We start from the raw sequence: 22,776 nt of genomic DNA, 5'->3' as shown, positions 1-22,776 counted from the left end.
CTCTTAGAGCACTTGATGATGCAGAAGTTCCAGAAACTCCAGGCAACAAAGGGGTTGGAGGAGGAACAGAATTAGATACATGGAAATATACAACAAAATTTAAAAGGTCTATATCTGGGCTCCTGGGTTTATAGACTATGAATCTTGTCCAGATAGAGATGTTCTCATCCTCAGATGCCAATAACCAAGCAGGAAAAAAGCAAATGTTTCTTCTTATTGCTCCACGAGTCATTGGCCTCCCACACAACGGAAGTCTGGAATGAAAAATGGAGCGCGGATGCAGGCACTAGATGCAAAATGAGAATTTCACCACAGATTCAAAAGGAAGACAACTACTCACTCAAGTCTGAGACAAATAGGGAGCAGCAGTGTCTCTTCATTCACTCTCAGAGGTTGAACTCAAGTTTGCACAGGACATTCCTTGAGGCTGCTTTTCTCAGAGCCCCCTTCACATCCTTGTTCCTCAGGCTGTAGATGAGCGGGTTAAGCATGGGAGTTACCACTGCATAGAACACAGACACTAGTTTTTCCTGTTCTTTGGAAGACTTTGGCGTCATGTAGGTGATAATTCCTGACCCATAAAACAGGATGACAACCATGAGGTGGGAGCCACAGGTAGAGAAAGCCTTCAGCCGCCCAGCAGTTGACTTCATCCTAATCACAGTCACTATAATGTTGCCATAGGATACCAAAATTAAGGAAACAGGTATGAGGAGAATCACAACCCCCATCAGAAAAATGGCCATCTCAGACTTGTGAGTGTCGGCGGAGGCGAGGACCAACAGGGCCGGGGCCTCACAAAAGAAATGAGCGACGGAATTGCTGCCTCGGTAAGGTAACTACAGTGTGAAGGTGGTGTCCACAATAGACACAAGAAGGCTGCTGCTCCATGACCCTGCGGCTAGCTGGACACACACCCTCCAGGTCATGACGTTGGAGTAATGCAAAGGACTGCAGGTGGCCACATATCGGTCATAGGACATCACTGCCAGAATGGCACATTATGTCCCCCCCAAAGTGAGAAAGAATAGAAGCTGAGCTGCACAACGTTGGAATGAAATGGTATTCTTTCTGGACATTAGGTGAACGAGGGCCTGAGGGACAGTGGTTGTGGAGAAACAGAGGTCTGCCAGAGACAAGTTGCAGAGAAAAAAATACATGGGTGTGTGAAGACGGGAGTCGAGCCAAACAATGGACATGAGAAGTAGATTTCCAAGCACAGTGACCAGGTAGACAAACAGGAATAAGACAAAGAGCAGTTTCTGGGTGTAGGGGTCATCAGAGAGTCCCTGGAGGATGAATTCTTCCACCTGTGTCTCGTTGGTCTGTCTCATAGCTGGTGTTCCCTTTTCACTGCATGCTACACAATGATGTAAATGATGGATGGCCGACAAAATATATAATTCAGAGTTAGAACGTTTAGGATCTTCCTCTAACCACTGTCAAGCATTTCCAGAAGCCCATTTATGTTCATTTCATTGGAATATTTTCAGTGTTGCAAAAGTTAATTCTTTATAAGTTGATGCATTGGTGTGATCTGGGAAGAGAAGAGTACAGCAAATGCAACCATTTCTTTATTTTGCATTTCTCCTTTCTGGAAATATAGCAATAGATTGTATTTATCTGGGGTGAGGAGGCGTAGATCATCCTTACATAAGGTTAAGGTGATGACTATTGATGTTGATGCAAAAGAAAAACCACGTCACAAATTCCTACCATATACCGTATATATTCGAGTATAAGCCTACCCAAATATCAGCCAATGCATGTAATTTTCACACAAAAACTGCATTAAAAATGTGCTGAAAAACTCGGCTTTTCCACAAGTATACATGGTAATTCCATTGGCAACTCTATCTCCAGCTCAAGCTCTCTGCTCATTTCAATTGTGAATGAGCTTCTAAACCAAGAAATGCAGCAACGAAACAGAATTTTCATTTAAACCACCACTTGGCTAGGTTCTTACTCAATCCAAACCCAGCTCTATGCCTCCACTTCCAGTCCACCATCGTCTTCCACTATTTCCAGAGATTAAATCCCTTGCAAACTGTGCTTGTGCTTTGTTTTCATCAGGAAAATCTTATAAAATAAAAAACATTCTCTTATAAAATTATACAATCATAAATGGTTACATTAGCATTATCCATGCATCAATTTAGGGGACAGCAGTATCGATTATCTTCACATCAACTTAAGCAGGTGAGTGTTGAATCAATTTATTGATTCTGTTTCCAGTGTCATAAACTTCCAAGTATTTTTGATTGTAAGAAACTCTTTCAAAATATCCAAAAGGGACTTTAAATTCCTCATCTTTCTTCCACATTTCTATTTTATTTTCTTGCACCCCCTGTATTGAACAAAATAGACTATTTGAATTTTAAATGTTTAATCATTCATATTTCAAGTAAATGGGCACAGTGTCAAAATTAAAAACTTTTCTACCTCAAAGTATACCATTTAGAAAGCAAAACAAAAACAAAATAAGCACAGACTGGGAGAGATTTCTCATCTTATGGATCTAATAAAAGAGCTGTACCTAGAAGGCATAAAGAACTCAGAACAGACCAATGAACCAATTTAGAATTGGGTATTTTCTCAGGAAGATAAGCAAATGGTCAATAAGCACATAAAACCAAACTAAAGCAAAGCTGTTGCTGTCTAAGCTGACTCATCGTGACCCTTTAGGACAGAGTACAACTGGCCCATCGAGTTTTAATGCAAATCAAAACTTCAAAGAGATACTTCACTCACTAGGATGGCGGTATTCTGAAAGACAGGCGATGGCAAGCTTTGATGATGATGTATAAAATTTTGAATTCTCAGACATTCTGAGAGTACTATGTAACAAATCCTCAAAAAGTGAAACCTAGAGTGGCCCAACATGTCCACTGCTAGGTATTACTCAAGAGACTGAACAACATGCTTCTGCACACACAAAACTTGTACACAAATCTTCATAGCAGTATTGTTCATAAAAGCCAGAAAGTAGAAACAACCCAAAAGTGCATCAACTGATGAATACATCAGGAAAATGTGATTGAATGGAATATTACTCAGCCATAAAAATAAATGATTTACTGATACAAGATAAAACAGGGATGAAACTTGAAAACATACACAAAGTGAAAGGAGCCAATTAACAAAGAAGCACATAATTATGATTCAATTTTTATGAAATGCCCAAAATAAGAAAAAGTCCTTGCCTCTGTCTTAGCACTAACAGATTAAATTCAATTATTTGTATTCCTCTGTGAATGCAAGATGTCCAATGACAAGGATTACACCTGAATCATATTTATTCACAGAAGATAAGAAAAATCCTGTCATGTAAGAGTAATCACCACATATTTCCTCAGCTGGTTTGACCTGAGCCGAAGCATAAAGAGACTTATGACTATGAGGCAGAGAGCAGCGTGTGTGGTCGGGTGACAGAGGTTCCCGCAGATGTGGAGATTACAGCATCAGAATGCTGACCACCAGAGCCTTCCTGCTTTGATTTTTAAAAGCATGCTTTTCCCCCAGGCACATGTGGAAAAGAAGATACTCCTCAGGTGACTGTAAATCTGTCCCGAGTCAGGAATCTTAGGTGAGAAAATCATGCTTTCTATCAACTGTTTCTCACCATACTCCCTTTCCCAAGTTTTACCCCAACTTGTGCATTAATTTCTCTAAAATGTTATATGATACTACACAGCAGGATTACTGAAACCCTGTTTAATCTAGCACGTCTTTTAGAAAGAGGAGACTGAGGAAACCTATAAGAACTCAGAGAAAACAATCATTGATCTTCTGTTTTTAAAATCCTTTATATTCAGAATCACTTATCCCATCCTCTACATTCACTTACTGTTTTCCAAATCCAGCCTCATTACAATACTAGGAATCTCATGGAAAGGAGTTACTGGAGGTCCTGCTTATGTCTCGATCGGTAGAGAACCGGGATTCTTCTTCACAAGAAATTCAAGGTTGTAATCATGTTTTGATGAACAGGTGATCTACCGTGGACACAACCATGGTGAGAGCCATTAACATAAAATTTAACACTAAAAACTAGATTGCTAGGGAAAAATATTAGTTGGAGTTGAAAATTAAAATCTATGAAGAAATTAAAACCAATGAACATACAATGTATCTCAGGTCTGGCTTATTTTCCCTTCCCTTTCATAATCTCACTAATATGTTCTCATCGGCTAGAGAAAAAAAAACAGACTAAATCAGAATCCCAAAGCCAGTAGAGTGTCTCGCTGTTGGGAAAATGTTACGGGTGCATTCTCAGCAGCAAGGGCAAGGTGGAGACAAGAGTATCTTCTTAGAAAGGTAGAGAGCTCAGTAAAATCTTCAAAGGCCACGCAGGAATGGGAACCTGCACATCTCCCTTGCCTTTATGCTCTATGCAAAGGGCTTGTCATCGACCTCAGGTCCCTTGTACAACAATCGTTCCACTCAAACGGAGTGAGTGAGGAGACACCTGGGTCGACCTCTAGAGCAATGCTCCTGAGGATTTCTGAGTCATTAGCAGTTTCCTCTCAAATGATTCCCTCATGGATTTAAGGAGGACAGAAAAATCACTTTTAGTTACTATTTAAATTCCTGGTTACAGGATCTGGTGCCAGTTTTCAATACATGTCTTATTTCAGGGGAGTATTGCATGGTTGAGGTGAAGCATTTGATTTCTGGATGAAAAATGCTAGGTTACACCCCAGGTTTATTTTCTGATTTAAAAAAATAATCATATCATCTGTAGAATGTACCTGTTATGTGCCCATAAAAATAATAATTACAGAAACCTTATTAGTATAATGCATACACACATTAAGAGTTGAATAAGTATTTCCTCTGGTTATTATAAGCAGGGCTTTTGTTGCTGCTAGGTGTCAGCTGGTCAATTCAACTCACAGTTAATCTATGTATAAGCGAAGAAAACGCTGCCCAGTCCTGCACCATCCTCAGCATCCTTCATGTGCTTAAACCATTTTTACGGCCACAGTGTCGAGCTGTCTCATTGAGGGGATTCCACTTTCACTGACACTACCAAATATGATGTCCTCCAGGGACAAGTCCTCCCGAAGGACATGCCCAAAGCACCTAAGGCGAAGCCATTCTCAACTCTAAGGCACTTTCTGGCTATATTTCCTCCAACACAAATTTGTTTGTTCTTCTGGCTGCACATAGTAATTTCAATCATCTTCACCATTGCCATAATTCAACTCCACCAATTCTTCTTTGGTCTCTTTTATTCATTAGAAAGCTCATGAACACATATGAGGTGATTGAAAATACCATGGTATGGGTAAAGCGCATCTTAGTCTTTAGGGTGCCATCTTTGATGTTGAACACAACTCAATATGTCATTTGATTTCCTGTAGGCTGCTCCAAAGATTGTTCTTATGGATCCAAGCAAAATGAAATCCTAACAACTTCAAACTTTTCTCCATTTATCATGGTGTTGTTTATAGGCCTAGTTGTGAGGATTTTTGTTTGTACTCTTGAGGTGTGACCCATATTGAAGACTTCATTTATAATCTTATCAATAAGCACTTCACATCCTCTTGATTTTCAGTGCACAAGTATATTGAAGTTTTGGAGGAAACTATAATACGTTTGGCATTGTTCAAGAAATCTATCAGTAAAAATTATGAAAATGATTCTGTTACTGAAGGTAATACAACAGAATTTAAAATTAGGATACCATTAATACCACTTATAAGTTAAATTTTGATGGTCTAAAATCCTCAAACTACAGCCCGCGGGCCACATGCGACCTGCTGAGGACATTTATCTGGCCCACTGGATGTTTTTGCCCTGTTTTGTTTTTAACTTCAAAATAAGAAATGTTCACTGTGCATAGGAATTTGTTCATAGTTCTTTTAAACAATAGGATGACCCTCCAATGGTCTGAGGGATAGTGAACTGGCCTCCTGTTTAAACAGTTTGAGGACCCCTGGTCTAGTAATACCATTAATACTACATACAAGTTAAAGTTTGTTGCTGATAAGAGTACTTACAGCAGTACATCAACAGAGAGTTGTCAGAAATTCAAGCCACATTTGTAAAAGGACAAGGCACAAGGGACATTGCTGCTGACCTCAGATGGATCTTGTCTGTAAGCAGGAAATACCAGAAAGAAGTTTACTTATGTTTTATTGACTATGCAAATAATTCAACTATGTAAATCATAATAAATTATGGACAACATTTCATAGTATGGAAATTTCAGAACACTTCATTTTACTAAAGGACCCATACAGTTATTGGAACAGAACAAGAAAAAAACAGAATGGTTTAAAAATCAGGGAAGGTCTGCATTCACCCTACTTATTCAATCTGTAAATGAAACAAATCCGAGAAGCTGGTCTATATGACAAAGAACTAGACATAACATTGGAGGAAGACTCCTTAACAGCCTATGGTTTGCAGATGACACAACCTTCTGAAAGTCAAGAGGACATGAGTCACTTACTCATAATGATCAAAATCTTTCAGTATGGATTACAACTCTGTAAAAAAAATCTTCACAACTGGATTAATAAGCAGCAGCATGATAAACAAAGAAAGATTGAAGTTGTTAAGGATTTCATTTTACTTAGATCCACAATCAACGTTCCTGAAAGCAATAGCCAAGAAACCAAATGACAAATTACACTGGAGAGATCTGCTTCAAAAGAGATCTGTTAAAGAACTAAGATGTCTCTTTGAGAGCTAAACTGTACCTGACACAAGCCATGGTATTTCCAACCACAAGCCATGGTATTTCCAATCACCTAAATTTATGTATAAATGCAAAAACTGGACAATGAATAATGAAGAGTTTAGAAGAATTGATGCATTTGAAGTATGATGCTGGCAAAGAATTTTGAAATTACTATAAACTGCTCGAAGAATTCAAAAGTCTGTCTTGGAGGAAGACCCATTAGACTATTTCTTAGAAGCAAGGATGGTGAGACTTCTTCTGACTAACTTTGGTCACTTTTTCAGGTGGGATCATCAGTCCTTGGAAAAAGGCATTAAACTTGGTAAATTCAGGGTCAATGAAGAATGACCTGGATTGACATAGTGGCTGCCACTCTGGGCTCACACATAACAACAATTGTGAGGCTGGTGAAGGGCTGGGCAGTGTCTCATTCTTTTGTATATAGATTCACTATGAGTTGAAGGTGACTTAACACCTAAAAACAACAACAAATGAAGGATAGGTAACAACTTGATATGAAATGCCACATTTGAAAGAACAAAAGGAACCACATCAAAATGTGCCCCAAATTTTGCATCAATTTTCCAATAGAAGAAAGGCCTGGTGGTGCAAATGACTCATTTGTTTGCTAAATAAATGGTGAGACATTTGTATTCACTCAAAGATTCATGAAAAGAAAGACATTTGACCTATTTCCAAACACTTAGCCATTAAAAAGTCCATGGAGCACATATGGGATTGTCATGAGTACAAATGGAGTTGCCAGTAACTGCTTTTGGTTTTTTCCTACAAGCATTTTAAAAATTTGGAATTGTCCCAGATGAGGGGCTGAGAAACTAAGCATATGTCCAGTATAAGTTTAAATTTATGAATATAACTTAAAATTGATGAGTGAGACAAATGAATTTTGCAAGACTATGTTAAAGGGCATTAACACTCAGTAGAATGGTAGAGGGGCAATGAGAATGAGGGGTGAGAACAAATTTAGCAAAATTAAATAAAAGAAATGAATATGTAAATTCAACAAGAGAGATACCTTGAGCACATTAGTCATATTCATGTGTTATTTACTGAAGAGTCTAATGAACTAATTATTTCTACCTGTGATTCAAAGAGAAGAAATTAAAATAAGGTACAAAAGTACAAAGCCAGAAAGGAACAGATTAGCAAGTATAAAAGTAGATCTAATCCAATAGTTTCTTATCTCATATGGAATATTTTAAATGTATAGATAATTTAAAATCAATTTCTATGAGAAGTTCCAGCTGACTATTTGGAAACAATAATTAAAATGGATTCCTACCTCACATCTTACATCAAAGTCAATTCTAGATCTATCAAATTGTAAATGGAACCATTCATGTAAACAAAATAAGGAAAATCTTGGGAAAATAAAAAAGGTGCTTTTAAACAAGCATAGTTACTTGGCCATCAAGGTCATTTAAATATAGACATAAGTAATTTAACACATACATATTATTAAAATTTCTTCATGGATATATTTTAAAAATCCATGAAGAAATTCAACTGGAAAAGTAGGAAACAATATTAAACAAAATCAATGTCCAATTTTTATATTATTTAAGGGATTTCATAAATTTATAAACTAAAAATGAGTTTACCAATAAAAGTAGTTGCTTGGACTCTCACTCACTCACTTACTATCTCACTCACTGTCTCACTCACTCAATCACTGTATCACACACTCAATCACTGTCTCACACACTCACTCACTGTCTCACTCACTCACTCACTGATTCACTCACTGATCCACTCACTCACTGTCTCACTCACTGTCTCACTCACTGACTCACTTACTGACTCACTCACTGACTCACTCACTCACTTGCTGTCTCACTAACTCACTGTCTCATTCTCTCACTGTATCACTAACTCACTCACTGATTCACTCACTGTCTCACTCTCTCACTCACTGTCTCACTCATTCACTGTCTCACTCACTCACTGTCTCACTCACTCACTGATTCACTCACTCACTGTCTCACTCACTCACTAAAAAAAGTAGTTGCTTGAGCAAGGAAATAATCACTTCACAGAAATATAAGTGCTAATAATCAGTAAATATATGCTATACTGAAACATAATTTTAGCTCCATACAGTTGATTAAAATTGAGATACTATATTTTACTGAACCGATTATCAAAATGTAGTAAAGTTATAACCAAAAAGGAATGCCTATTGATACAATCTTGATAGGACTATAAATTAATACAATTTTTATAAAGCAATTTGACATCGGTCAATAATTAAATGGTATATACCCTTAGACTCAGTGATTAAATCTCATGAAACTTTTACTTTAACTATATTTGACAAAGCCACAAAGATATAGGTGCAAATATATATATCTGTGACATTGTTTATTGTTTAAATAGTGGAAATTACCCAAGCAGTCATTTAGATGACTGACTTTAAATAAATCATGTTAGCCATAAAACATAACCCACTTATTTGCTGATGAATAGATTTATATGTACTAGGAAACTAAAACTAAACTACAAATAGTATATGAACCAAACTACAAGGTCTATAAAACTCAAATTAGTTTGAACCTGCTTGAGGCTTCTGAGTTTGGTCCAAGAGTTTGGTCCAAGAGTTGATGAGCTTCTCAGAGAGTTACAACAAGATGGCAAATGAATAACACCCACCAGAGGGACTCAGCATAAATCAGTGCAGGAGAGCCACTGAGAGGGAAACTCCACTCTTCCAGGTCACAGGAGGAGCATCATAAAGATAAGTAGACACAGATCCACTAGGATTTGGAGAGTTGTGGGCATTTGACTTACCACTGTAGAGGCTGGCTAGGGTTTAGCCTTAGCAGCTTCACAGTCTCGCCCCATGTCAGGCTACTTTGTCCTGCCTAAGACCTTTATTTCAACACAATCACAGCTTGATGCTGCCTGTGGGCAAGGTTTAAACCCCTCCAGCCCCACAATCAGGGGATCAAGGCTCAGCTATCTCCTTACTCTCTCTTTTCCATTTCCCACCAGTGTCAGTGGGTTCAGTATCCCCCCCCCCCCTTGCTGGGTTTTATTTTCCCTCTCCTTTCACATACCACTGCCAGCTTCCAGACAACTCCCCTCTACCTAGGGCAACTCCTCCTGCCAAACTGCTGAGCTCCTGCCTGCCCTCTGTGGCTTTACAGGAAACTGATGAAATCCCACCTGCCTTCTGCTGCACCCCAAACAGCTGGGGGAATATCCCATTCAAATCGTTAGGGTAACTCCCACCTACCCTCCAAGACCCTCCAAGCAGTTGGGGGAACTCCTGCCTGCATTTTGTGGTGCTCCACTCAACTGAGGAAACCTCTGCCCACCTTTCATGGTGTTCCACCTGGCTCAGGTGAGGGGGATCCCCTGCCTTCTTCTGTGGCAGAGACTAGCAGACTCATATGCAAAACACAGCCCATCTGCTGCATACAGGAGACACATCTCAAGATTACAGGAAAAAATAGGTTGAGAATCAAGGCTGGAGAAATATATATCAAGCAAATGGCAATTAACAAAAGCAGGGCTTGTGATCCTAATCTCTGACAAAATTGATCTCAAGGTGCAAGCCATAACAAGAGATAAGGAAGGGAGCTATATAATGTTCAAATGAACAGTAGACCAAGAACCAGTGAACATAATAAATATATACATGCCCAACAAGAGACCTGAGACACTCATCAATCAAATGCTCCAAAAGATGACAAATGAAATCACAGGTTCAACAATTATAGTAAGTGACTTTAATACACCACTCTCCAGGAAAAATAGATCACAAGGAAATAAGTTTAACAAGGAGACTGCAGATCTAAACTTTACAATTAGACAGCTTGACCTGATAGATATTTCAGATCTCTCCACCCAAATGCAAAAACAACAAAACAAATTACATTTTTTTCAAGATCCAATGGCACATACTCGAAGATAGACCACATTCTGGGACACAAGTCAAATCATTGTAAATTCAAGCACATAGAGATAATACAGACTTCTCTCTCCAACCAATAAGGCTGGAAATCAACAAAAGGACGATTAAGAAGACAAGGGAAAACAACTGGAGGATGAATAACTCTCTATTGCAGAAGGAATGGGTACTCACCCATATCAGAAATGAAATTAGGAAGTTTCAGAACCAATCAGAGGATCAATATATAACCTCCTGCCAGGGGAATGAATAACGGAAAAGTGGGTGAGGGGTGACGGAGAATGCTGTAAGATATGGAAAAAATAATCTATAACTTATCAAGGGTTTGTAAGGGAGAGTAGGTGGGGGGGAGGGAGGGGGAATAAATGTGGAGCAGATATCAGGGGCTTAAGTGGGAAGAGAATGCTTTGAAAATTATGATGGTGGCATATGTGCAAATGTGCTCAAAGCACTGGAGTAATGTATGGATTGTGATAAGAGATGTAAGAGCCCCCAATAAACGTTTTTTTTTAAGAAATAAATTAGAAAGTCTAGAAACCAACGAGAATAAGAACATGGAATACCCAAAACTTTGGGACACAGCAAAGGCAGTCATCAAAGGACATTTGATAGCAATACATGCACACATGAAAAAGAAAGAGAGACATGATTGATATACTGACACAAAACTTGCAGCAATTAGAGCAGAGTCAACAGAACAAACCTACTAATAGCAAAAGAAAAATCAGGGCTAAGATTCATGAGAGGGAAAACAAAACATTATGGGAAAAAAAGTAATTCAGATAAAAGTTGGTTCTTTGAAAGGGTTAACAGAATAGATAGATTTCTGGAAAGCCTAACCAAAGAAGGGAAGGAACAAATTTCAATAGCAAGGATCAGGGAGGAAATAGGGGACATTACAATGGATCCTAATGAAATCCAAAGGATAATTACATAGTACTACAAAGGCCTAAACTCCAATAAATTCAACAACTTGGAAGACATGGATAAATACTTGAGAAAAACAATCCCTCCCTAGACTTTCACAGATGTCAATACTCTGAACAAACCCATAGCAATATAAGAAATAGACCAGGTTCTCAATGGATTATCAAAAATAAAATTCCCTGGGACAGGTGACTTTACAGAAGAATTCTACCAAGCATTCAGAGAAGAACTGAAACAAATCCTACATAAACTATTCCAGAACTTAGAAAAAGATGTCAAACTCCCGAACTCTCTATGAAGCTTGTATAACTCTGATACCTAAAGCAGGTAAGGATCTGCAGGTGATAGACCAGCTACCCCACATCAAGTTGCATCTGAAACGAGGCATTCGGATGAAAGGAAAAGAAAGAAGAGACAAATACAAAGTATGGAATTGGGAGGACAACAATCTGATGGACTGAAGTCCCGAGTATATTCGAAGCTTGGTTTTTATATTTTTTTTTACAAGGAAATGGTTACAAAAGAAACATTAAAGCACTTGCTCTAAAAAATATTTTGAACCTCTTATCTCTGTAAAACTTAACTAGACCCCTGTCTAAACACTTGAATACTAAAAGCAGGGTTTAAAAGAATCTCAAAGAGGTCATAAACAATTGAGTTATCTCATAATGCTTTTAACTGCAAGGTAAACAGAGGCACAGGGGACTAATTAGTCACTCACCAATTAACACCTTCACCAGCCTACGGCCTCCTACAAGGATCCCACAAGAATTGAGAACTACAGGCCAATATCCCTAATGAATATAAGTGCAAAAACCCTTAATAAAATACTGGTCAATAGAAGACAAAAGTATATAAAACAAAGAATTCACCATGACCAAGTGAGATTCATACCCGGGGTACATGGATGGTTCAACAAGCAAAAGACCATTAGTATTATTCACCACATTAACATGAAAAGTTATAAGACCCACATGATAATATCGATAGATGTGGACAAAGCATCCGACAACATCCAACACACATTCCTCTTTAAGACACTGAAGAAGATAAGAATGGAAGGAAAATTCCTCAATATAACACAAGCTATATATGAAAAACCAACAGCCAACATGGTAGTCAATGGAGAAAAAGCAAAAATAATCCCACTGAAAAAGGGGACCAGACAAGAAAGCCTCTTGTTCCTACTCTTATTTAACATCATAATGGAGGTCCTAACAACATAAGGCAAAGAAAAGACATCAAAAGTATTCATTTGGGGAAGGAAGAGGTGAAACTATTGTTATTCGCAGATGATATGATTTTATATATGGAAATTCCCAAAAACTCCACAAGGGGAGTACTGGAAGCAATAGAGGAATATGGCAGAGTGGCAGAATACAAGATCAACAAACAGAAGTCTATGGCACTGCTATACACAGTGGACAAAACCACGGAAGAGGGGATCAAAAAGGGAATGTCCTCCACAATAACCAAGCACAACTGGAATATCTAGGGATATACCTGTTTTTAAAAAAGATTTGAATGAGGAGAACTAGAGAACACTATTGCAAGAAACCAAGAGTGACCTCAACAAATGGAAGAATAGCCCAAAACTCAATATAGTAAAGATGTTAGTTCTGCCCAAGGCACAATATAAGTTTAATGCTATCCTGATATAAATACCATTGTCTTTCTTCAAAGAATTAGAAAAGCTGATTACCAACTTCATATGGAGAAGGAAGAGGACCATAATTCGCAGAGAACTCCTCAAGATGAAGGACAAAACCAGAGTGCTTGCTTTACCAGCCACAGTGCTTGCTTTGGTGCAGCCACAGTGAACAAAACAGGATGCCTGGTGGGGCTTGATCAAGGGCAAGGTAGCCAAGAGGAATAACTGAAACCCGAATGCAGGCTGAACATGATAGTGGGACAAGTAGAAAGTAAAAGAACTAGGAGGCAAAGGACATTTATGGAGGTCTGAATACAGGAATGTACACATGTAAATATATTTATATGTTTAAAATGATGGAGAAATAAAATCTATGTACATACATTTATATGTTAAGTATTAAAGTAGCAGACAGACATTGGACTTCTGCTCACGTACTCCCTCAACAGAAGAACACTTTTTTTCTAATAACCTGGCATTCTGTGATGCTCACTTTCCTGACAGGATCACTGAAGACAAATGGGTGCCTAAGCAAATGTGGTGAAGAAAGCGGATGCTGTTCAGCATTCAAAAGATATAGCGTCTGAAGTCTTAAAGACTTGAAGATAAAAAAGTGGCCATTTGCTGAGAAGCAAAAAATAACACATGGAAGAGGCACACCAGCCTGTGTGATCATGAGGTGTCAATGGGATCAAGTATCAGGCATCAAAGACCCAGACCAAAAAATCATTTATCAATTTGAATGAGGGGGAGTATGGACTGGGGACCCAAAGCCCATTGTAGACAATTAGACATCCCCCTACAGAAGGGTCACAAGGAAGAGACGAGTCAGTCAGGGTGCAGTATAGCATCGATGAAATATACAACTTTCCTGTAGTTCTTTAATGCTTCCTCCCCACCCTCCACCCCCACTCACTATCATGACCCCAGTTCTACCTTATAAATCTGGCTAGACCAGAGCATCTACACTGGTACAGATAAGAGCTGGAAGCATGGAAATCGAGGACAGATAAATCCCTCAGGACCATTAATGAGAGTATTGATACCAGGAGGGTAAGAGGAGGTTGGAGGGGAAAAAGGGGTCACTGATCACAATGATCTACATATAACGCCCTCCCAGGGGAACGGGCAACAGAAAAGTGGATCAAGGGAGTGTAAGACATGAAAAAAGTAATAATAATTAATACATTATCAAGAGTTCATGAAGGAGGGAAGGTGAAGGAAGGAGGGGGGGAATGAGGAGCTGATACCAAGGGTTCAAGTAGAAAGAAAATATTTTGAAAATAATGATGGCAACATATGTAAAAATGTGCTTGACACAGTGGATGTATATATGGATTGTGATAAAAGCTGTAAGAGCCCCCTTTAAAATTATTTTTTTTTCAAGGGAGGAAATCAAAATAATTCCTCTCATTAAAAAATTCGACTACCTTCCCTGGTAATTAAAATAAGATGGGATGTGATTGTTACATTAAAATAAAACATCATTTCAAGAGTCACCAAAAAAAACACCCTAAATTAATGACACTTAATGTGGTGGATGATGTGGTATTATTGTAGAACGTCAGAGCAGTTCCTAGAAACACACCTGGCTATATAATCATCTGATAAAATTCAATTTTCTATCAGTTTGCTTTTGAATTGTTTGACCTTCGTTTACTAAGGTTACATCATTTGTATATAAAATTTGCTTTGTTTTATTGAATATTCATTGAACATTTACAAGGTAAATTCATTTCCCACCCAACAACTCACACACATTTTGTTTTGTGACATTCACTATCATCCCCTCAATGTGCCATAACTCTTCCTACTTCTCCCTGGAATCCCCATTTTTATTCCTCCATCTTTCTGTCCCTTCCTGCCTTCTGAACTTTGTTTATGATCAAAGGCTGCCATTTTGGTCTTGCATGATTGATATTCTGGGGAGCGCCTTCCTCGTGGATGCTAATTTTTGGCTGTATAGTCTCATTCATTGTTTGGTGTGACATGATCTCCACAAGTAGGACTATTCTAGATCTGAAGGATGTATAAGGACTCTAGTCTTAGAGAGGAGGGGGCAGGGTCACCGATTTCTATCAGACCAGTATATATGGTCTGTATTATGATTTGAATTTTATTCTACATTTTTCTTTCACTTTGTCTATTACCTTCTATTGTGATCCTGATCAGAGTGGTGTATAAAAATCCCTGTTTGGAATTTTCCAAATAATTTTAGAGAATGATAGGAGGAGTGTCATTTTCATGAGGCCAAACATTTTAATAGTTTAAGAGATTAAAGTTTCTCTCTATAAAATAACATTGGACTGTGAATTGTCACCATAAAAGAAAAATGTTGATTTTATATCAAGTAAAAAGGATCACAAGTTTACCACCACTGAGTCAATTCTGACTCATAGCGAGCCTATAGGACAGAGTAAACTGTCCCCTTTTGGGGGGTTTTCTGTAAGTTTTTATAAGAGCAGAAAGTCACATCTTTCTCTTGAGGAGTGGCTGGTGGCCTTGGACCACCTACCTTGCCATTAGCAGCCCCACTGGTGATCCACTGCACCGCCAGGGCTCCTTAGTAATGAAACACTCATCTAGATACATATTCAGAGCAACTCCTGTCATTGGTGTTTGGTCCACCAACTTAAACTGCCACTTAAGGTAATCTCATGGCAATCATATGCCAAAATATAAGGTGTAATCCTTGACATAGACTTGTATGATTCAATTATAAAGCCTTCATTCAGATGATCTACTGTCTGCTCTTTGCATTCCTCTTGAACTACCAGGTAAACAAAATCGTAAATTAGAAAACGTGTGACTCCCTGAGAATACATATGCTGATGGCATTTTGAATGATATCAGAGTGGGACTTGAAAAGGGATGAATAAGGTTTGGAGATTTTAGTCTCTGATTTCAAATACATCAAAATCCCCTAGAATGTCTCTGAGGATGGAAGAGTAATGAAGTTGATGGCTCTTTAAGCTCTAGGGAAGTCCTTGTTTACATCACTCTCAGGACCTCACCTTTAAATATTTTCTCGAAGGAAAAACCTCTGCTCGGAATGTAGACCTAGGAGAATTGGAGTTTGAACCTTTAGTAATACAAAGTAAAGCATAAAGTCTTGGGATGGAGTGGGATGGATAAAGTGCCACTAGTAATGCCTTTGAGAGGCATTACTCAGAAGCCAGCCCACAAGTCAAGCTGTCCTTCAACTGCTGATGTGCAGGCCACAGAAACCGTCCTTTCCTACACTCTCTCCTTGGCTCCTTTGCCAGTGACCCCACAGTCCTGTGTTTGCCTTGCCTCGGCCCTCAGGTGAGAGTGGAAAGGTTTCTAAGGAGCCTGAGTCTGCAGGATTCTCAGATACGAGGTTTTATCCGGCATCAGCGGGGATAGAATGGTGGGAAAAATGGACTTTTTTCATTTACTCTCCAACACACACTTTCATATTTTTTCACAAAAAGTTATTCTATCCCAAACATCCCCTCCAGAACCTCAGGCTCAAAATCCTTCTCTAGATTTTTTGCCTTTAGTGATTATACACTCCTATCTTATTTTCCTCTTACTGTTGACAACTCTATCTAATTCTCCTGGTCCCCTAGTTGCCTGCACTTTGGTCTTCATTGTTTGTTGTTTTGGGGGGTTATTGTGTTTGTTTGTTTTTTCATTTTCATTAGTTGGACTGGAAAAGATCTGATACAAAACTAGAAATATTGAGCATGCCCTGGGTCTAGGAACCAAGAGTATATATTCTGGGAACTCTGACCTTACCACTCCCATACTTGGTGGCCTCGGATGGACAGAGGAGAGTTGATGGAAAATAATTATTGCTACCCTTTTGGTCATAGGGAGGTATAACTCCCCCTACTGGTGCCAGTTTACTGAACCCCATACTCAATCAATTATTTCAGTGCATGTCAGGCAATGTGACCCAGCTTCGTCACCATCTAATTGACTCAGCCTTTACTCTGTGACATTTTGTTATTGTGAAAGATCTGTTGGCTATGAGGGTGCATACATGAGTATATAAAATAATTGTGTATATCTATATGACCATGTGAGTGCATGTTTGCATGAGACACTAGACTTGTGACTTTGGAAATGAGTTGGTATATGAAAATGCTCATAATGGTGTATATATGAGAAGAAAGAGTCCCCATGTAGACATGGGTGTGAAACAATAACTAACAAGGCCCTATTGCATTCTTAGGGGAGTCTTAGAAGGATAAAAGATCCATTGCCTGTTCTTTCACTTAGAGAAACAACCAGACCTGCAGATTCCCGGTATCCTTCTTCCTTTGCTTTCTCTCCACCTCCCTATATACCTGTCCTTTCTGGTTAGCTTCTCCTTCCTGTTTTCTTCTAACATATACTGTCTTTACTCTATCTCCCCATTATTATTATTATTATTATTATTCTCCCTCATTTTCTCTCCATACCAGAAAAGGAGATCCTATTATTGAAGTAGAAAAATTTACAAGACTATTTGAAACCTTGGCCTTCTTTATAATATAAATTATACTATATTTCATTTTACTTAGCGCCAGGGCTTCAAACTTGGGTGAACTGGTCACCAGGACCAATATAGTGAAACTGAAACAGAACCCAATTTGTAAATATGGATATGCTGAATGGTAACCAGAATGGGGAAAGCTGCACATCGAAGCCCTGGAACTAAAGACTCAGAAGAGGGATCGTGAGCCTGTTCAGGAGCCTGATGCATGAGGTTGGATTATTGCCAGAACTGTAAGGTGTCACACTCAAAGTGGTGCAATCAGGTACCACCTTTGAATGGGGTACTGTTGCTCGCAACTCTGCTCATTCGGTTTCTTTGCAGCACACACACTGCTCTTGTTTTCTCTCAGGAAGATTAAGTTTCCCTCTGAAATATCCCTGCTATGTTCATCATGTAGATATGCCCACATTTTCCAAACTCAAGTCGGCACTAGTTTTGCTTCTTTGGTCATGAGTGAACTGTAAAGAACTTGTTCAAAGCCCTGCTGAAATTGGTTGCCTTAATTATTACTCTCCTTTTCTGTTGTGAAATAAACCACATATTCCCCAGTTTACACACACACAGTGCATACACACATGTGCATGAAAAAGCACAGTACTACCCTTGAGATTCAGAGAGATTCGCTACCTGAATATAGTCTCTACCTTAAATAAAGTCTCTCTTCATTGAAAATATATCAATGTAATAAGGCTATTATTTAATGAAATCATAGATATCGCTTTCTACAGACACACACATCAACCACATTATTATTAACTCAAGAGAGTTTCATATATCTTTCTAGGAAAATATAGATCTACTTTTTAAATATATATCAGAGCATCATCACCAGAATATCATTATAGCAACTGATGTTTTTGTTTTGTTTTTAACTGGAGTTGTCAGACATTGTACAAACTACATTACATCAAGTTCCCAACCTAGTCTTCACATACATTCCATCATATTATGGTAATGTCATTTTGCAAACTAGGAAACTGAGAAATAAAGGAGGTAAATAAATTTTCCTTTTGTCTATTTTATATTGAGATATTAGCCCATCTGAATTTTTTGAAGGGTGTGATAATGTTAAGTGTCAACTTGTCTAAACTATGATTCTCAGTGTCTTGGCAGACTCAAACTGATTGTTCCTTGGTGGTATAATATAATGTACAGAAGTCTGACTTACCAATAAAACATAATTCTGAACCAATCCCTATAAAATATCCAATAGCAATTGCTGAATCATTCATACAGCTAGCCAGAGTTCTATTAAGGACAAAGTAGATCGCTAAATCTGTCATTTTCTAGCTCAATGTTCTGTAGATGGCAATTCCTTGTGAAACAGACACGGCAGGAAACAAGAATATAAGGAAAAGGAAATGTACAGGGTGCTAGGCCTTGCACATGCAGCCAGACAAAGAGGGAGTTGGGACCAGTGCTAGTCCTCTCCCTCACTGCTGGCCAGTCTGCAGCATCCAAGGCCCTGATGTGGGCCTTCCCTTTAGAAGATCTGCTGATTTGGGCTTGCTCAGCCCTGGCATCCATGGGAATCAGAAGTCCCCAGCTTGATATTTAACCCAAGGATATGGGACTTGACAGCTCCCACAACTGTGTGCACCATTTCCTTGAAATCCTTGTAAACCTCTCCATATAAATTTTCATGTATGTGAAGTCCTGGTGATATACTGATTACACGCTGGGCTGAGGTCCATCCTCGCGGTTGGCAGTTCAAAACCATCAGCAGTTCCACTGGAGAAAGACTGGGCTTTCTACTTCTGTCAACTGTTACGATATTGGAGACCAGGGCACTATGAGTCAGCATTGGCTCAATGGCAGTGAGGTTTTTTGTTTGTTTGTTTTGTTTTTCTAATAGTCTTTAATGGGTTCACTCCTTTAGAAAGACTACCCTAAGCAGGGGAGAAATAAGGATTGATGTGAGAATGTATGGGTCTTAAAAAGTAGTCAAATGTCCTAACACAGTTTTAAAATAATTTATCTTTCCTCCTTTGTTTGCTCCATTCCTTTCTCATTCATTCACTTCTATACTTAGGTTTGATTCTTATTCATCTGTTTTAATCCTTTGAGCTGTTTATTTTTATGAACTCAAATAATGTATGTAAATTACTGTAGAACAGACTTCTAATATCAGCTCACCATGGGAAACTTTGTGGAATAAACTCCCTTGAAGGGGATGCTTTATTCTTGTGGAATACTGTTGCACTCTCTCGGGTTGTATTTTATAGAGTTTGCGTGTATATTCATGGGTATTTTTCTTATGCTAATATCATAAAATGAATGGAATTTTCCTTTTTCTTCTACACTCTCGATCAGGTCAGTGCTCCAAGAGTGATTTATTTGAATGTTTTTGAAATTTTTCTTTATGTTTTTGTTGCTGTTGTTGCTGATGATATATTAATAATTCTATTTGCTGATACATCGATATTTTGCAATCATTTGGCTCAAAATATTTTAGAATTCTTCCCTGGCCATGGGCTTTTAGAAGTTTTTTTTTATTTAACTTCCAAACAATTGAGGATTTTCCAAATGTATTTTTGTTATTGGCTTTTGTTATTTTATTATTGGTTTTGTTATTGTTATGGTAAGAGAATATATTTGATATAATTTCAATCCTGTAGTATTGAGGTTTATTGCCTGGGCTGTGATCTATCTTTGGTGAATATTCCCTTTGCATACGAAAGGAATATATTTTATATATATGTGCTTGTTGGGTGGAGTTTTTTATATAGGTCAATTGGGCCAAGTTAGTTGTTAGTGTTGTTCAAGCTTTCTATATACTTACCGGTTTTCTTTCTACTTGTTCTTCCAAGAGAGGTCCCCTGAAGTTTCCAATAGTATCTGTGGATTTGTATTTTTATCCTTTTAGTTCTATCGATTTCTCTTTATGTGTTTTGAACTTTCATTTAAAGTGCATATATATTTAGTATTGTTTGGAGTTTTTTGATGGACATTTTAACCATTATTAAATATCCCTTTTGGTTTCTGATAGTATGCTCTATATAATAATAGCTTTGCATCCCAGACTTACATCCCAGAAATGACTAGAGCTTCTATGATATCTATTTTTTCTATACTTTTACCTACACAACTATGTCTATGTATACAAACTGTGCCTATATAGATAACATGTTATAAAGACAACTATTAAGTCAAGTTTTATTTCTACATTGTGATTATCTTTGTCTTTTAACTAGAATATGTAATCCAGTTACTTGTTAAAAAAATAATTTATTGTGCTTTTAGTTGATGTTTATACAGCACTGTAAGCTCCCATTAACGATTTCTACGCAAATAATTTTGCTATCTAGGATACGTTCTTTTTTTTTCCATTCTTTTTTTAATTTTTTTTATTTTAACAATTTATTGGGGCTGATACAATTCTTTTCACAGTTCATACATATACATACATCAATTGTATAAAGCACATCTGTACAGTCTTTGCCCTAATCATTTTTTTCTCCTTTCTTCTTTTACATTTTATTAGGGACTCAAACAACTCTTACCACAATCCATACATATACATACATCAATTGTATAAAGCACATCCATACATTCCCTGCCCCAATCATTCTCAAGGCATTTGCTCTCCACTTAAGCCCCTTGCATCAGGTCCTCTTTCCCCCCCCCTCCCTCCCCATTCCCCCCTCCCTCATATGCCCTTGGTAATTTATACATCGTTATTTTGTCATATCTTGCCCTATCCGGGGTCTCCCTTCCCCCCTTCTCTGCTGTCCCTCTCCCAGGGAAGAGGTCACATGTGGATCCTTGTAATCAGTTCCCCCTTTCCAACCCACTCACCCTCCACTCTCCCAGCATCGTCCCTCACACCCTTGGTCCTGAAGGTATCATCCACCCTGGATTCCCTGTACCTCCAACCCTCATATGTACCAGTGTACCGCCTCTGCCCTATCCAGCCCTGCAAGGTAGAATTCGGATCATGGTAGTTGGGGGGAGGAAGCATCCAGGATCTGGGGGAAAGCTGTGTTCTTCATCGATACTACCTCACACCCTAATTAACCCATCTCCTCTCTAGGATACATTCTTAATGTATAGCCTTCTCAGTTTTTCTGTTCTGGTTGTTTTGTTTCCATTCATCTCATTTCCCTGTTCTCTAACTTTTTCATCTTTGTTTTAAAAGTAAAGTTGACCATTTGGTCTCATGCAGATTTTTTGTAGTGGAGCATTCATGAGTGATTAACTTAATTTTGTGATCCAACCTGTTAGTAAGCTACAGGTTGACCTTAAGGGGCTCATTTCTATTCAAGTTTTGAAGACTATCTAAGAGTAATATTCTCAAGTCGCTATACAGTATGAATCAGTCTATTAAGGCTGGACTTAAGAATTTTTGTTCCATTCGAATCAGGATGGCTAAATTGTGACCCTCATCAGGAAGGTCAGTAGTGGTACCTGCCCACCAACTACTTCTCGTCTGAGGACAGATGAGGTCACACTTCATGTACATTTTTGGTCCTGTAGACTAATTTCTTTGAGTCTTTGATTTCCTTCTTTCTGTTTTACTTCAGATGAATAAAGAATGATAGGTGTATCTCAGATGACAACTTGCAAGCTTTTAAGTACCCAGAAATTACTTACCAAGCTAAGATATAGAACATAAACTTTACGGATTATATTATGCTAAGTGGCAGAGTTGTTCCACAAGACTATTATCCTAAAACCAAACTCACTGATATTGAGTTGCTTCCAACTCATATAGCAATGCTAGGACAAGGTAGACCTGCCCCCGTATGGGTTTCTGAGACTAAATTTTTTTTTGAAAAAGTAGAAAGTCTCATTTTCTTCCATGACACAGAGGGCAGTTTCAAACTGTTGACACTGGGTTAGCATCCCAACTCATTGCCATTGTGCCACCAGGACCACTTAGTCTTCATGAAATAAGTCTCTAGAAGTGCTTGCTTATATCTAAGAAGTATCTACAACTGTTTACTCTATATGTTTTATTATATATAAATAAATATACACACATGCATATACATATAATGATAACTGTATAGACACACATATATAGTCACACATACATAGCAATACACATAAATTTATATATATGT

At 38.2% G+C, this 22,776-nt stretch overlaps 1 pseudogene; it reads right to left on the bottom strand.

Annotated features, from left to right (window-relative positions):
• Positions 1 to 386: 386 nt before the first annotated feature.
• LOC142445841 (olfactory receptor 2D2-like) lies at positions 387 to 1,334 on the bottom strand (annotated as a pseudogene).
• Between the last annotated feature and the right edge of the window lie 21,442 nt (positions 1,335 to 22,776).

This window comes from Tenrec ecaudatus, chromosome 4 (genome assembly GCF_050624435.1).
Source record: "Tenrec ecaudatus isolate mTenEca1 chromosome 4, mTenEca1.hap1, whole genome shotgun sequence".
In the NCBI taxonomy this organism is placed as follows: domain Eukaryota; kingdom Metazoa; phylum Chordata; class Mammalia; order Afrosoricida; family Tenrecidae; genus Tenrec; species Tenrec ecaudatus.
This window is presented reverse-complemented; position numbering and strand designations above follow the sequence as displayed.